General features: G+C 27.4%; 1 protein-coding gene across 1 annotated transcript in view; it reads left to right on the forward strand.

Annotated features, from left to right (window-relative positions):
• The window catches only part of LOC103575352 (diacylglycerol kinase 1), a 58802-nt gene continuing 39736 nt past the window's right edge, over nt 1–19066 (forward strand). Inside the window, exon 1 of the mRNA XM_014441915.2 lies at nt 1–126. The gene's annotated coding sequence lies outside the window, so the exon portion shown is untranslated. The remainder of the gene's footprint in view (nt 127–19066) is intronic.

Genomic DNA, 19066 nt, shown 5'->3' on the forward strand with positions numbered 1-19066 from the left:
CCATATGAACTAAAATAGTTTTGTGTAAATACAGACGATTTATTAGTTTGTGAATATATTTTCTTCTGAGTCTTTCACGTCCAGTGGAGCTGTCAGGAAAAAAAAATTAGGGATGGCGCCGAGATGGTGAGATCTTTTTTTTTTTCTTTGAATAATGCAGGAATTCTCATAAGGTTACTTAATTAAAAATTATTTTTCTCATTAATAATTAATTTTTTAAAATTAAATTTCATTTTTCATGTGAATTTTTTATTTTAAACGGTGAAAAAAAATAAAGATACGGTAATAATTACCTCCAAGATGTTATAAGACAGCGTGAGAAACTATTGTATTTTTCCAGAAGATAAAATGTGATCAACTTTATTTTATATTCACCAGAAAAATAGATAGAAATGCGGACGAAAGGATACTCAATTTTATAATGCAAATAAATAATTACCCGGAATTGAAAAAACAAATATCACGGTCTATATTTTTTTTATATTTTTCTAGCATTTAAAAATCTTGTTTAGGGAACAGCCAACTAACCCAATTTAAATCGAATGCATTCTCGTGCATTTGATTTGTACTCAAATTTAAATTTATTCGATATTAAATAATAAATAAAGTATAGCTTACATACCACAACTCGATACTGAAATTAGCTATCGTCCAGTAGTTTTTGGATTTTTTTAGAAACGATAAATTACAAACAAACAGATATTTTTAAAAATTGCACCTATGGATTTTTTTGTTTTCTACATGTGCATATTTTTAGTTTTTTTTTTTTTCGTAATCGATTTGTTAAAAAAGAAAGCTTCAGGATCATACCATAGCTTATTTAAGATACTTGAATTATTGCTTGAATAATTATGAAAGCTATCATTCTATTTCTCAATATTGTTTCTCTATGTGTCAATTAATGCATTGAAATATATACAATTTTTGAAAAAAAAAAGTAATGATAATACTACTTATATATAAGTTACCACATCCGGCTACATAAAGTTCGTATTACATGTAAAATTGGCCATTAATTTGGTGTGTATTGTTGACATTTTATTCTTAACCTTATTGGCTAAAAGTCTTATGACGTCATGTTGTAGATAAAAAAAAAATAAAATTTACGTGTGTAAGGTATTATGAGAATAAAGAATAGTTTCATATCGACCATTTGATAGTTTTTTTTTTATAATTGATTGAAATTTGTTTTTAGAAAATTCCGACGTCTTTTATCGATATAGGAAATAATTTCGGGTGCAATTAACAAAAGTTCAATTTTATATGTTCTTTTTTTGAGTAATTATTTTTAAAAAAATGTTTGAAGTTTAATTATTCAGATTTGTTTTGTGATAATGATAAACAGGATATGATACATCATTATTTTCCATGTGAGTGATTTTTATCTCGTGAAGGTGTTTCGGAATAAAATAATTCACTGACGAAATTTCTTATTATTGAATTAAAATAATTAGATTTTTCCATGTAAGTATAAACGAATAATGGGTAGAAAAATTGACTAAAGTGTTAAATTAATATTGAATTAGTTCTAATGACTTGCATATACTAGGTGTTTTTTAGAATGAAAAGTAATTATTGAAAGTGCAGTTAAAAATTATTCTGTCTTTCCTGTCATGGACTATATTCAGAATCAAAAAAATCATGAATTCAATGTCAAAAATGTAAAGAATGGGCTCATGATTCCTGTGCAGGAGTTGACGAATATTTTTCCGATATATACATTTGCGAATATTGTGAGGATTAATTTATAATACACTTAAATTAAATTTAATATTTAAAAAAGTAGTTTTGTTACATTTTAATAGTTAATGTTGTTAATTTTATAAATATATTATTAATAATGTTACATATAATAATTATAATTGTTCTGTTGGATTCTATAACAAATTATATGAATAAATTGAAAGTTATTTAATAAAAAATAACTTAATTGATTAATAATTATTTTTCTATTGAATAAAAATTTGACTGTTGGTATTTTTAACTTTTTCAAATGCTCTATTTTACTCCAAATCCATAGAATTAACCAAAAAATGTTATTTCTATTAAATCAATCATGACTAGTTTATAATAATATGAAATATATTTTTTTTAGAATTTTTTAGTGGTTCATTTTGCCCCTAGTTTCACTTATAGGACTAAAAATGAGTAAATAATCTGAATTTGTGATAATCAAAAGAAAACAAGAAAAAAAAATTTTGGTTAATTTTTGAGGTGGGCCTTCTTGCCCCAGGGGGCCGTCTTGCCCCGGTCTACTCTACTAATTTTTTATTTTATTATTTACCACTTATTCGATTTATGTGTATTATAAATTAATTTATAATGATGAATAAATGATATTTTAAGCTAATAATTGATCAGTGATATCGAATTTATAAAATAAAACTAACTTTTTCAATTTGTCGGCTGGAAAAATCAGTATCTAAGATAGCAATTCCTAATTTGCCCAATCATTACTTGTTAATAGATTATTTCATAAATTAATTAACTTTCACTAATAAGTCACGTTTTATACCTAAAAGTAATGATATTTAGTTACTTTTTGAAATAATTGATAGTAGTTGTTAGGAATCTACAAAAATTAGTAAACTACTTTTCATTAAGCATATAAGAGTACTAATGAATATTCACTAATTATGAGTGCCAACCAAGCCACTTTTTGAAATTAGTGGTTCGGTTTGCACTTGAAATTAGTGAATATTCACTTATTTTCACTTATTCACGTTTAGAGAGTATATTTTTCAAAATTTAAAGGTGGATTTTGAGGAAAATTGAGAAAATACAAATAATAAGCTTCCTATTAGGTAATGTCATGTAGTCAATTGCAAATTTCTAGCCAGAAAAAAATTTCTTTAATTTTTAAAAAAACGGTTTCTAAAGAAATCTTTTAACATTCTCTTTTACATGAAGAAAGCATTTTTGTAATACCAACTGCGGAAGTCTAATTACCGAGCGATGTTTGGCGGGGGAAAGTATATGATTCCCGACCAACGAAAATAATGAATGAGGATGGTTTTTTAATGTTTCACTCAGAATTAGGCTTGATAAATTCAATAAAATATTTTTAGACAGAAATTAATAAGAACCCGTGAAAAATGAATCATACATGGCCATGCATGGCCGTATATGGCTCATATATGGCCATACATGGACCATACGAACTTTTTTAATACAGTCATACAAAACCATGTGTGGCCATACTTGTGTGTGTGTGTGCGTGTAAAAATTACAATCATATTTTAGAAATAGTGCATTTTTTCGACTAATTCACTTACGTTAAATCATCTCTACATTTTTTCGATTACACTAATTACGTTAAATTGTATACGAGTACAAAGATAACTTATTTAAAAATAATTTTGATGCAACATTAAATCGATTCATTATTCTATTGATTTAAAATGAATTATTTTAATCCAATAAACCAGTGCTGTCAATTTTCGTGTATGAATCTTCAGAACTGCGATAACTCGAAAAATATCAGAAATTGGCCTAATTTCGTTTTTATTAGCTTTGTATCTCCCGTTGTTAGAAACTTTTTGAAAATAACTATCTGAATTCTGTTTGTTTAATCATAATTAATAAAAAACTTAATAACGGTAATTCATGACTAATTTAGCTATCATTTCTAATTTTTATCGTTATTATTTTGTCTTTTTTTTCTCCACCAACTACTGGCAGTAGCACTAGTGTGATAATAGGATTAAAACATAAAGCGACGTCTAAGAAAAAGAGGTGGAATTAAAAAAAAATTTTCAAATAAAAATTAAACTGAAAGAAAAAACTAAAAATAAAACATAAAATTAATAAGTTAAAAGTTTAATAAAAATTATTAATAAAAAAATCATAATTAAAATAATAATGTAATCATAGTAATATAAAAATACAATATTAATAATTATCATGAGCAAGTGAAATGTCTACTTTTGGATTTTCCAACTTTTTTTTTTTTAAATACCTCGGACCTTTTGTCTCCGTGCACACGCTCAAATTTAACGATTTATAGTTCATAGCTTACAGTACAAATGATCAATTTTTTTAGCAATTTTGTGACAAGTATACCCGGGTCGAAAAATTTAATTTGATTTCAGTCTAACTGGATTATTTGATCTGTTTTTTATCTTTTACAAAAATTTTAAGCTGTTTTCGACCTGTTGTTTTGAAAAACAATTTCGTTACAGGCAGACAAAACTAGATTAATTCTTGAACTTTAAAAATTTCAGTTCTGAAAATTTGCAGGGACAAGACTGGATTGAATCATGACTTATAGGATCTATATTTATGAGCAACATTTATAAAATAAATATTAAGCTACAGAATTGATTATGTTTTGTTTACTATATACTTAATATCTTTTGTTTAAGAATGTCGGCAGTTAATGAAAGGTTGACAGCTTAATTTTTAGTTATCTTGACTGAATATTTAAAGCATTGAATAAAAGTGATAAAATAACTGTTAAAATGTCAAGAAATTTTTCTTATTTACTGGATGGAATTGAAAATATTTTGACATTAGAAAACATCAAAATTCTTGTGACATCTTATTACGGAAGCGCATTAGCATGTTTCAAATACCAAAAAATTAAAATAAATTTATAAATCTAGATTTTTATTATTATTAGTTATATTTATAAAAAGTCCTGTTTTTGATCTAAAAGCGATCAAAAACAGGCTAAAAATTATAGTACATGAAGTCTGTTTTTGCCCTTAAAAACAATTGAACACAGGCTAATAATTATAATAGAAAAGTCTATTTTTAGTCTAAACTCGATTTAAAGACTAAATATCATACAAAATTAAGTCTGATTTTGGCCTGGATAAGGAATAGTACGGGTAAAACCATATTAAATTCCTATATAAATAAATACGATTTATAAACTTGAATTAAAAAAAAAATATTTGAATTTATCATTTATGTTAAAACAAATCTAATTTTTTGACCCGGATCCACTGGAACTAAAAATACTAAAACATAGATTTTGAAAATTTGTTCCTTACTGTGTTTTGGAATTGGGCAGCCGTAAACATCGAGGGAAAATACAGGGAACTTTAATGAGAAAAGCTAATGAAACATTGATGCTTTAGTGTTTTCGTTCATCAATACGTCAGAGTTATTACGTATAGGTTAATGAGTATGGTTTGTGTCATTATGTTTATCGTCATCAGTATTTACAAAAAAATAGTAAGACTATAATTAAATGAATTTAGTAGTGATAAATAGAACTTATTGAACGAATGAATCATTTTTTAGCAACAAAAACAATCTATATCTGAGAACAATGTTTTAACTTCGTTTGCAATTTGAGTTAATTTCAAATTTAAATATTTTAATGCACTAACTTTGAAACCACTAAATGACCACTATACAAGCTCATAAAGCGTGTGCGTACATTGCTTTTTGTTAATTTAATTTCAAATATATGATTGTGTTAATTATGCATATTTTCGTGATATATTTAACACATTGGATGGTAATGAATCGAGACAATACATATATTCAGTGCATTCTATTAATGGAATAATCTCAGTTATGCACAAGTGCACTTCGCTTGTTTCTCATATTTAGAGACATTAATATTATCCAGATTAGTTATTTGAGATAGAAAAAATTTGATAAACAATTGATTGAAAAAAAAAAAAATTGAGAATTGAATATAATTTTCATATCTAATTAATATTTAAAAATTTATATTTCCGAAAAAAAAAACACTCTTTCACAACTTTCAGGATATTTCTTGTTTAATGAAAAGTATCCCGTATGAAAAAACAATATATGGTTAAAATATATACAATCATATATGTTTGCAACAAAAAAATCTATGATATATTATATTGTATATTATAAAAAATCATATAGAGATTTTCGCCGATTTAATATAAAATTCTGTACAGTAGTAAATTTATGTATTTCATAATTTATATGTAACTTATATGTTTTTTATATTAAGCCTTATGTACATTTACATTTACCTTATAGTGTATATTGTATTGATATATTTCCTTTCACATTCAAAAAATATAAAATTTTTATATTAAATGAAATATATGATAGCTTATAATTTATATTACAAATGGCACCATATATTTTCTTTGTTATATTCACCCTTTCGGTTTAGATACCACCGCCAAAACTCCGAGTAAACTCGTCGGAAACTCGGAGTATCAGTGGCGTTTAGGGATAGTTTTAGCGGAGTAGACTCGGAGGATGGTTTGCAGATGCGACGCTAGATTCCGCTAGCGCTCTGTCGGGGTTTTTGTGGAGTACCGTTAGTGTCCTCACGGAGTATGCGCGGAGTACTGTTGGAGTTTTTTTGGAGCATTTGTCGAGTATAGTCGGCCTTTTTAAGGAGTATGCTTGGCGTTTTGACAATGTTTTTGCAGAGTTTTTGTGACGTCTGGGCGGATTTCTCGCCAAATTTTCCCCGCATTTTGACGGAAGATTTAGCCGTACAATTGTGAAATTACGTCAATATTTTGGTGGCAATACAAAATTACGGAAGTTACGTTTAAATTATACACTGCTCAAATTATAAAAGGGTATAATATACTATGTATAATTAGACAGCTCATAAAAAATCAAATTGTTAAGAATCAATGGTTGGAATGAGAATAGCTTAAAATTAATATAAATAATATATTTCACTTTTTTGTTCTGTTTGTTAAGTTATTCCAAAATTCATTTCTCTTAAAATAATTATATTATCACAATATATTATAATTAATTATAGTATTAATCTCTGTCTATTTCTGTAAAATTCTAATTATATTAATTGTAATTAAAGAACATATTTTTTCAACGAAATTCACGTCAAAATCTGTTTTCAGAACATTTTCTAAAACTATGACTTTTAAGTTATCTTTCTTTTCAGTTTAATTAACAATTTTATTAGATAATGAAGCATCCATATATAATGAATGAATAAAACATTTGCTTATTGTGAAAAAGACATACATGAAAAAATATTTATATTAGTTTACTTGTGATTTCAAAATACGCAACTATTATACTTTTGAAACATTACTAAAATGTTGAGATGAACCCGTATTTATGTCGAAATTATGCTACAAATTTTCGCAAAAGCAGTACTTAGATGTCAAAAAACATAGCGAAAAGTCCACCAAGTCACCGGAAAAATTCCGCGAAAACGCCAGCAGTACTCCGTAGATACTCCCTGAAAACGCTGCTTGTACTCGACAAATGCTCGGTAAAAATGCTCGCGGTACTCCGGCGATACTCCTTGAAAACACTGCTTGTACTCGACAAATGCTCCAAAAAAACTCCAACAGTACTCCGCGCATACTCCGTGAGGACACTAACGGTACTCCACAAAAACCCCGACAGAGCGCTAGCAGAATCTAGCGTCGCATCTGCACACTATCCTCCGAGTCTACTCCGCTAAAACTCTCCCTAAACGCCACTGATACTCCGAGAGAACTCTATGACGGAGTATACTCCGCAGAAACTCCGAGTTTAATCCGAGTTTGCGCCGAGTCAACAGAACCGCTAGGGCAAGCATATATTTTATTCGATGTATGTGTATGTATATGGGTATATTATATATTCGCTTCAAATTAACTAATTTCGAGAATTTTTTCTGCAATTTAAAGAGTATATTGAAATTAAAATGTAATTTAATTGGAGTTGGTCATACGAATAAGAAACTTTTTTTTTTCCATACACAATATAAATATATGTTTTTATATATGATCAAAGTATATTTTTCGTATATGATAGAAATATATATTTTTATGTATGATAAAAATATAGTTTTTGTATATGACAAGAATATATATTTTCATATATGACGAAAATATATTTTTTGTATATGATTGACATATATATTTTATATATGCTAAACATATATGAATTCCTATATGATGAATATTATATTCTTAATATAAAAAAAAATATATCAGAAAATATAGTTAAATTCGCCACATATATTTTCTGATATTTATCATATATTTCGACCACATATGTTATTTTCATACGGGATCAAATAAAAAATAATCAGCCAAAATTATTCTCTGCTTTGTAAAAACGAATTAGTGAAAATCACTTATTGCCAGTGCAAAGTATACCATTTTTTAATTAGTGACATACTTTCACTAGTAAACAGTAAATGGTCACTATTTCAAATTTAAGAGAGTGAAAGATCACTTTGCATAATTTTTCAAATTTTGAATTTCCGCAATTTCGATATTTATTTAAAATTTTTCTCAAAATATACTTTTTATGATACCCCCACGCTTCCTGTTCAAAATGAGACCAAGACCGTCCTTACGGAAAAAAAAACTAATCAGCACTAATAAGATACACAAATACCTTAGTTTTTTTGCGAACTAATGGTTTAGTGTCATTAGTGCGTTTGGTGTGATTGGTGTGTTTAGTATCACTAATTTTATTCTCACAGTAGTGGAGTACCGACTGTTCGAATTACTAATGAATACTATTGAAACCTGATCAGCACTTATCATTTCTATTAATATGATAGGATTCACTAATCAGACTACTAATTATCCCTAATACAACGCTATTCAACACTAATCACTTCCAAGAAGTGCTGCTAGACTCAGTTTTTAGAGTACTTATGATCACAAATACAACACTCATCACTTACAACAATGTTGCAAAATTCATTTGCCAGAATACTAATTAACACTAATAGAATAGTATCCAAAACTAGCCACTTCCAAAAGTGTAGCAAGATCTATTAGTGCTCCAACTAATGAACACTCATACAACCCTATTAACACTGATCACATCCAATAGTGTTGTAAGATTCACTAATGAGAGTACTAATGATCACTAATAAAACACTTATCAACACTAATGAATTTTCAACAGTGTTAAGTGCATATTAATTTTTTTCCGAAAGGGCAGAGCTACATCTCCGACAAACTTAACAAATTCCAATAAATAAATAAAGTTTACATAACTTTTTTCAAAAATTTTTTTTTAAATCCTTTGGTAGGGCTTTGTTCAATATTAAAACAAAAATCTCGGCAAAATTCAATACAAGTCAGAAAGGGTCGAATGCAATAACTCGTCGATTTGATATGGAATGACGCATACACATACATCTATATATATACATATAGATATAGAAATAAATTTTAACGGCAGTTTGGGTCTTGGGGGGATTCACCAACGATACCTGCTAATAAACGCGTATAAGATTAGCTTACCCTCGACCGACAGACAACACAACGAACTATATTTGGATGTCAGGGCTATAATACGAGGTCCTACCTCGACCAACGTTGATGATTCAGCAAGAATTCATTCTTATCTACTCAGCATTCGATGATGCGTGTGGATTATGAAGATATACACCCAGAAAAGGGAAGTATTCCCCCACGAATCTTTAACTATTGGAGTAAATTTTTCCGTCATTCGTCAAAAAAATAAGAATCAATTTATAAATATATATTAACATAATTAACTACTAAATTCTAATCGTTCATAAAAAAAAGATATAAAACATCAGTTCAATACTACTGGAAATTCTCTACGTGATTACCGCAGTATGACGTCAAATACAGGCGCTGCGATAAACGAATCATAATTTCATAATGATCATATTCTTTATCGATGTGCCTCAAGTACTAAGAGGACCTTATCAAGTTAAAATAAAGTTTGCCTCAATAAGACAAACCTAATCAGGTCCATGTGAGGTTTTCGTAAAATAGCCTTGTGCAGGAAAAAATTATTTGCCATCAGGTTATCCTGGTCAGGCCCATCTGGCGTTCTTTCTAGAAAAATTCGAACTGAAATTCAAAAACCGATTTCATATACCCAGGAAAAAATTTTTTTATAAAATTTTACAAAATTTAAGTACTATCCACCATATTTCATTGTATTAATTTATAATAATATAATAATTCGCACATTATTGCAGATATAACTTGTTTCTCAAACACGATCAGGTTAAATAGTACATAACTTCATTTATAATTATGTATAAAAAAACGATTTGAATAATTCAATGATCGATTGTTTAATGGACATAAAATTTTAAAATTAATTAAATTTATAGATTTTTAATGATTTATGTTTTTGAATTAATGTCGAAACTTTTAAACTTTTTTGTGAGTAATGAAGATTTAATTTTAACTGATGGTTGATAAAATAAAAGTTTTTTAACATTAAAATTAAAATTGCCACATTATGTAATATATATACAAATATGCAGGGGAAAGGGAGACGGGGTTAGACAAAACGAGGTACTTCCAAAATTTTATAAAAAAAAATTTTATTTTTTAAATGTATTTTAACCATTCCAAAATTACATTTGTAAATATAATTGAGTATTATGTTGAATTTTTTTCGTTGAACTTTTCCAAAATTGAGTATCAAAAATTTTTTTATCTTCCTTTGCATCCAATAATTGTGTAAAATATAATTTTTCATAATGTAAATAAATTACAAAAAATTTTAATAAAATCAAACTTATTCAATATTCAGAATTTTTTTTTTTTTCATTTTTCAGGGGGTACCCTACATATTGCCCGCAAAAATGAAATTTTTTTTTATGGCCATTGAAAACTTTGTCTATTTACTTTGAATTTCTTACAACTTTTATAATAATTTGTTATAAACTTTATAAAATTGTTCGAAATTTTATCAATTTTTACAAAATCCTACCCCACACTAGATGCAATAGTGACATCAAATTCTCTAAAGTTTTATGAAATGTTATAAAATTTTATCTAATTATTACTTCCCTTTTAAGACCTTATTATATAAAATTTTAGAAAATTCTATAAAATTTGATAAAATTTTATAAAATTTCGCTGTACAGTCATATAAAATTGTGTAAAACTTTATTAAATTTTATATTATTTTATACAGTTTTACAAAATGTTATACAATTTTATAAAATTTCATTTATTTATTACGTTCTTTACTCAGATCTGACTTTATAAAATTTTATTAAATTTTATGAGATTCTATTAAATTCTATAAAATTGTATGAATTTTTATAAAATTTTGCTCTTAAATTTTATAAAATCTTACAAAATTTTATGAAATTATACAAAATTTTATAAGAACATTTTTTCCCGGGCATAACAAAATTACGTAAAATTTTATTCAACTCCACCATAAATTATTCAGTTAAATTTTTGAGAATGCATATTGATGATAATTATTTTTATGATAAAGTTAGATTATCGAAGAAAAATTGTTTTGTATACACGAAGAAGGCCAGGCGCGAAAATATTATAATATTTAGCAAGGAATGACTAGTTCAAGTCAAGAAATTCATTACTTTTACTGTTTTTTGCTAAATTTATAGTAAAAAATTTCAAAATGTTTATTGTTACCATGTGTTTATCTGAAAATTTTCTATATCATTATGTTTATTGCTAATTCATGCGTACTCTTTATTAATAAAACAGAAGTTTTTATAAATAGTATATTAAATTATTAATAAATACTAAGTGATACATTTCATTATTCAAATTAACGATTTTCCTCCTGTAAAAAATATGAAAATTCACTGAAAGTATTTATTAAATATTCTACAGTATGAAAAAATTACAATTTGTTTAGTGATTTCTGTAAATCAAATTAAAAATGTAGTATTACGTATTGTACAGCAACTAAAAATTACTAAATAGCTTGTAATTTTTCGTAAGGAGATTGACAAAATTAAGGATTAGTAAGGAAAGCGGATACGAATATGCATTACAATTTTAGATGCCTTCGGTCAAACACTTAAAAAAAATTCGTTATCTTAACAAAAGTCAAAATTACGCAGTTATTTGTTAAGATAACAAATCCATCTTGGTCAACAGAACAAAGTAACATTTGTTATGGTAAGTAACGTGAAGTCGCCGTTATAACAAATGACATGCGTTGAGCTAAATATTAAGTTAAGTCTTACAAAGATTTCTTGACTCGAGAAAATTTTACTTCACCTAAGATATCATCGCGTCATGATATATTCTCTTGAGTCAAGAAAATCACTTCTTCAAGACACCTGCTTTTAACTATACTTAGACATCGCTATACTTTTCGAAATAAATAGCATTTAATATTTTAGCCATGAGTTTCAAACACAATTTATATCCAAAATCCTAAACTCGTGATGAATTCTTAATGATATTGTTCACCTAAGTAAAGCAAAAAATTCTATGCGTATTCAAAAAATTTTTTCTGAACACATATCATTTGTTACAATAGCCACTCCACTTTACTTACTACAACAAATGTCACTTCGTTGCGTTAACCAAGATAGTTTTGCGATCATAACAAATAGCTGTGTGATCTTGATTTTTGTTATTATAGCAAGTTTTTAACTTCCTGCTAAGAAAATTATCAATGTTCAAAAATTCGGGAAATTATTGGTTTCACCCCGATTTTTAAAAATCGAGTTTTTATCAGATGTCCACGTTTTGAGGTCCTAGGAAGCTATTCTGACTATTTTCAGAAGGATGTTCGAGTGTCTCTATATATGTGTGTGTGTGTGTGTGTGTGTGTGTGTGTGTGTGTGTGTGTGTGTGTGTGTGTGTGTGTGTGTGTGTGTGTGTGTGTGGATGTAAACTTTTAATATCTTTTTAATGAACTGACTGATTAACGTGTTTGATGTGACAATCAAAAGAGTATGTTGGCCGTCAACTTTTCTGAAAATTTCAAATCGATCGATCAAATAGACTCTAAGATATTGAAGAAAAACAAAAAAAAAATTTTCTTTTTTTAGATTTTCTTAAATTTTTTAGAAATGACTCGATCGATCAATTCCAAAATCTAATCAGCACAAGAATTCAATAAAACGCGTCGATTGCCGCCTCAATTATCTCAATCGGATGATTCGTTCGTAAGATATCGTGGGAGAAAGAAATGTTTAAAACGGTTTTTTCCTAAAATAATAGCATACAACAGTATTTTCGAGTTCGAAGAGCTTAAAAATGTATTCACGACAATGTTTTCGAGCTCAAGGAGCTCGAAAATTGCGGGAAGTTTTGGGGCTGGCCCGCAGGGTCAACCGATAGACCGATTTTTTTTTTCAGTGAAGGAGGCATTGGACCGGCAGATTAAGGACAGTATTCACATGCGGAAAATCAGGGTTCGAATCTCGGTCAAGTCAAGTCATTTTTAAATATAAAAATGACTGGTAGCTTGTCTAATGTGTTACCAATTTAAGGTGCTATATTTTTGTGCTCGAAAGGTAACATATCATGACAGAAAAAAGCAGTGGTCAATAGAGTACTCAAGTATATTCTTAAAAAAGTTGGAAAATTCAAAAGCACACACTTTAATCGCTCATTTTATTTTTAATCATTGCTTTTATTTTATTTTTGTTTCATAACATTAATTTTTTTTTTAATTATGAATTTTTATTTGACTTTTAAATTATTTTTTTAGTATTTCTTATTTTCAGTTTAATTTAAAAAAAAATTTTTTTTTAAATATCCCGCTTTTTGTCTTAGATGTCGCTTATTTTTCAATTCTAAATATAATAACTATTGTAGCATAAATAATAATAACAACAGTAAGAAAAATGACAGCTAAATATTTCGAGAATTATAAGTTTTTAAGTTTTTATTAATTACAATTAAACCAAAAAGAGTTGGGCGGTAATTAACGAAAGGGTTCTTGTAGTCGCCAAACTAATGCTCCTAAAAAAATTAGGTTATCGAGCCGTTTTATTCGGGAGTTATCGAGATCACAAGAAATCAGTTAATTAATTGACATCAGGGTTCCCGCCAACTAAATTCTTTATTTTGAAAATAAAATATTAAGGAATCAATTTTATATTGTATTACAATTATTCCTTAATAAGTTTTCAATAAGATAATATAAGTTTAATATACTTTAAAAAGCGTAAAAGTGATTGAAAGTGAGTGTGGTACCCGAAAAAAATCGAGTGACAATAGAGCACCCTAAGCACTTTCGCGCTTGAAGTGTGCAAAACAAATTTTTCCGTTCTTATTCTATTTAAGATTAAACTACGTTCAGTTCAATAGGATATCATCGTTTTTCTTTATGACATATAATGAAAAGATAAAACTTATTAAAAGATCTTAAAACAATATACTACTTACACTGAGTAGAAAATTGAATTGATAGCTCTTTATATGATTGTGTTCGTAATGAAGGAAAATAGATAAAGAAATAAGAGAAAAGTGGTATTTAATTAATGAACTTCTATTTTTAGTGTGTATTTTAATAAAAGAGATCTTACTTTTTGTAGCAGCCAGAAAATTAAGAGATTTTTTTTTACCGTTCGTGTGCGTTTATGTGTGTGTGTCACTACATCATATCTCTCGAACGAGTGGATCGATTTCAGCGCGCTTTGCGGTAATCAAAGGGGGTTCATTCTTTATCAGATTTAGAGTGAGCTTGACGTTTATCGGTCCAGTCGATTTCAAGTTTGTCGATAAACAAATATATACTAATTTTTTTTTAGTTTTTGTTAATACCCTAAAAGCTATTTCCTCTGTTCCGATTAATTTCGAAATTGAATCTGCTCGAAACTTGATAAACTTCGTTAGCTGCCTTCAGATTCTCATTTCAATCATTTAATTCGTTTTAGAAATATTGTTTGTAAATATTTGAAAATTAATTTTTTTCTGCGTTTTTTTTTTATTGATTCACAACATATTTAACTAGTCTAATAAGCAAATGTCGAATTTTAAAAATGGTCTTTATCAAATAATTTGATCAGAATTTATCGTCAATTGAAAATTCAAAAAGTTTTTCACTTTCTCAGTATTTGTGAAAAAAACTCTGATCATAACCGTTTTAAAATCTCATCACATTCGTCTCAAAAAATTTTGTTAGTTTCTGCTATTCCCTGATTAGAAAACCAATAGATTTTCATGGCTGTATATTTATAGCCTATAGTTGCCCATAGCACTTTTTCATAGAACTCATTCATTCTCATAAAACCTCTATGAGAATTTACGGGATTCTATCGGACTTGATGAGATTCCCTAAGCAGGGTTATCATTATTATTAATAGAATAACATTTCTTGTATACACGTATATATACTACAATCTTGAAGAAATGAAAAAAAGCCATTTGGCATCCGAAATGGAAGTAGATTTCACTTTATTGACTTATTTTGAAGTTTTAAGGTACAATTAAATTAAAAATAAATTTTTGGGCAAATGTCGGAGTCAGAAATCACCGAAGATTGATAATAGAATTTTGAAGATAACACAGAAAGTAATTTTATAACTTGAAAACTTTATTAAAAGTTGAAAAGTATCCTGAAACACAAAGTAAATAATAGTATTTTGTGTAACAAGGAATGAAACAAAACGATTTCAGACTGCAGGAGATGTCAGCTCTCGCCACAGGGAGAAAGAAAATCATTATTACTCACACTAATTTTTATAAAACTTGATCACGAAGTCAGAACTGTCATTCACGTGAATAAAATTAATGGTTTAAAACTACTATTAAACAAGTGACAAGTATCAGAGTTTAAATTACGAGTCTTCAGTCAGCGGGCGGAAACATTATTCGTTTCTTCCCAAGGGACAAAACAAGTTTGTTTCTGCCCGCTGACTGAAGGCATTCGCAATTTACGCGTTCGCTAATATTTATTCGCGGCACTGAACCGAAATCAGCTTGTTTCGACCGGCTGTAAAGACACTAAACTTCAAGTTTTGGGAAGACATCCATTGGACAGGTTTCAATTGGAAAAGTAACTGATAGGACATATCCTAATAACCCAGATCCCTATTACCTGAAATACCAATTAATAATAATCCCGATGACTCAAATTTCCAATCGCCTAAAATCCCGATCACCAGTAATTTCAATTACCAATACTACCAATTACCCAAATTTCCAATAATCTAAAAGTTCGATAGCTTAATTTTTCATTAACCAGAAACATTTGTGACAAGACATTCCAATTGAACAGGTTTCGTAAACTCAAAGTCAATTTCTTTGTTACATAACAAAGAAATCCATTTTAAGCTTTGTTATATAACAAAGAAATTTTAAAAATTTCAATGAATAAATGATTAAACTAATGAATTGTACAGTAAATATTAAAGGCAACCGAGCGAGCTTTCAGATGAAGCAAAAAAAAATGAGATATCTGTTTTCGTTTAAAAGTTACATCCAGTTAAATTGGTAAAATAATTTTTTTTGAAAAATTTCAAAAAACCATAACTTCTAATCTTACGAGCCAAATCGGCTCGTTTTTGAACTCATCCAAGGTGATCCATAGAATAAGTATACTAAGTTTCATTAAGATCGGTGTTAACGTTTTGACTAATTCTTCCAATAATTTAATAGTCTTGAAAGTTTGAACAAAATCAAGAAACTTACCAAATACACAGAAAGAAAATTATATAATAATAAAAAATTTATAAGACGTTTAACAAAAAAAAATTTGATCGTGTAGATTTTTTTCGGATCCCGTGATTATACAATCATCAGAATCAATAGGTTTGTGAGCTAATGATGAGATTTGTCTTATTAAATTTAAATGATAATAAAAATAAATAAAAGATTCTGGAGTAAGTTTTAGTGTAGAGATTTTAATAAACATTTAATGATATGATTAATCATATATAATAATTTATACGTTTAATATTATAATAATCCATATCATTTATAATATGTGTGATTATATACATGTGATATTGTATCAAAAATTATATATCCGTTTTATATATTAATTTATAATTCCAATATTATGATAATCCATGTAATTTATAATATGTGTAACTACATCTAAAATTATATTCTCGTTTTATATATAAACTTATAATTTAAATATTATGATAATTTCGATATTATTATACAAATAATTTAAAATATATATTCATACTAAAAATTAAAGGAACAAAAAAATATAAATAGTTGTAGTTATCATGTAACTACATAAAAATACTAAAAATATCATAGCTTACATCATATATCAATAAGTATATAAATCTATCATATATTTAAATATATATATGTTTACACATATTTGTGCAAATATATGCAAACACATATCTATATAAATATATATTTACATACATTTATACAAATATATGTGAACATATATTTATATAATTATATATTTACATGTATAAATATTATATGTCAGTCATTTAATTAAATCATATATCTTAGGATATAACTTAAAGTATAGTGTAAAATATTCTAAGCAATACTACTGTTATCATGTAAAAAAAATATATTACCGATATATATGTTGGAAATTATAAAATCATATACTATTTTGGCAAAATTTTGTATATGGCTCCATATATGACTTCTTATAATTTCATATAATTATCATATATTTCAATTATACTGAAGCTCATATATTGCTTTTTCATACGGGTATTTTTGTTTTGAATTATTACTTTACGTTTAGTGAGCTTTCTATACATAAGTTTATCTATGTAAATTGTATCCCTTTTCCTCGATTTCCACCCTCCTTTTCAAGGGCGACTACTTGTGCTCAAGTTTCCATAGCAACCGGCTGTCATAAGGTAACACGCTCAGGCCTTTTTTTCATTGTCATGATCGGTCTTTTTTGCTCATGAATGTGAAATACTTTTATTTTGGTTTGAATTTCGACTACATCATTTATAGATTTGGAGAAGCAGAAATTTTTATAAAGTAGATGTTTCATTTTTTCATAATCACTTAAAACATGCCTTACATTATATTTTGGTTGACTATTATTAAAAGATGATATAATTATCGAATTATAACAAAGTTTATTTATTAGCAGCTTCAAAATATATATAACATATTATAGACGATAATAGTTTTCTGTCTTTTTATTCATAGCTATTAAATTTTTCGAGATAAACTGCACTTGAGGCAATCGATACGTTAGTAGCGCTCTTTTATGCACTCCTCACTCGAGAGGTTATCGGATTTACAATACCTGCTTCGCTTCAATTCCTTTGAGGGCATCATGCTTCATTTACTATTAGGTAGTTTGTCTTCTGCTCTATATATTTAACACATTTTTTTATTCTCTTTTATCGGAGACTTTAAAATTGATATTTTTAAAAGGCTTAAGATTATAAGCAACAACATTTTTTTTATTTTGCAGCTGTAAACATAGTGTATTAACACTAATTTTTTACATCTCGGAGAATGGCCAATGAAGAAACGTGTAGAATATTTTCAAACTTCGGCAGTCACATGCCAGATTGTAAATATGGTTCTGCAAATAGTTCTCTAGAGCTTTTGTAAGTTTTAAAAAAATGAATGTCAGTCTTAACCTGATAAAGAATCATTTTAGATATTATTATTATTTTTTTAATAAAATCAACTTTTTCGTTAGTATTAAGGATGAAAATACAATATTTGTATAAACTCGGCTTCGCCTTAACCAACAATTACATGTGATCTGAGATATTTCTTACTTTACTGCCCTAAGTGTGTAATATGCTATTGCTTGATTGAAAAAAAATAATTGCTTCTCTGGTAGATCCGAATTAAGGTAATTTACTGCATTTTGCCGTAGTTTATTCTAAAATACTTTATTTTATTTAAATTACGGTATTTTTCCGACAATTACGGCATTTTACCTAAATTAAACTAAAGCTAGCGGCCATAATAACCCGAGAAAAAATTTTTATATATAACCATATAAAACTATATATAATTATATACAACTCGATTGTATATAATCATATATGAAAAATGGCCAAATATAATCATATATAATTATATATAACTGTATATAATTATATATAACTATATATAATTATATTTGGCCATTTTTCATATATGATTATATATAATCAAGTTATATATAATTAAAAAATATTTTTGAAAAAAAAAAAAAAATTAAATACCAAATATTTGATTTGGTTATTACCGCGCGAACGCATTACAAATTCAGAAACAAGAATTGATAGCAGTAAATGATGAAAAAATCCTGGAACATCTGCTGAGTTCGAACACGGCTCCTTTTGGCTGGTAGCCCTGAACGTTGATCACTGGTCCACATCACGAGAGTTCAAGTCATGTGCTTAATTGTTGTATTTAAAGTGAAATACCGGTAAAGACCGAGTTCATAAGTTTTCGTAATGGATTTTTACACAATTTAAAAAAACTCCATGAACTTATATGAAATT

This window comes from Microplitis demolitor, chromosome 6, assembly GCF_026212275.2.
Source record: "Microplitis demolitor isolate Queensland-Clemson2020A chromosome 6, iyMicDemo2.1a, whole genome shotgun sequence".
In the NCBI taxonomy this organism is placed as follows: domain Eukaryota; kingdom Metazoa; phylum Arthropoda; class Insecta; order Hymenoptera; family Braconidae; genus Microplitis; species Microplitis demolitor.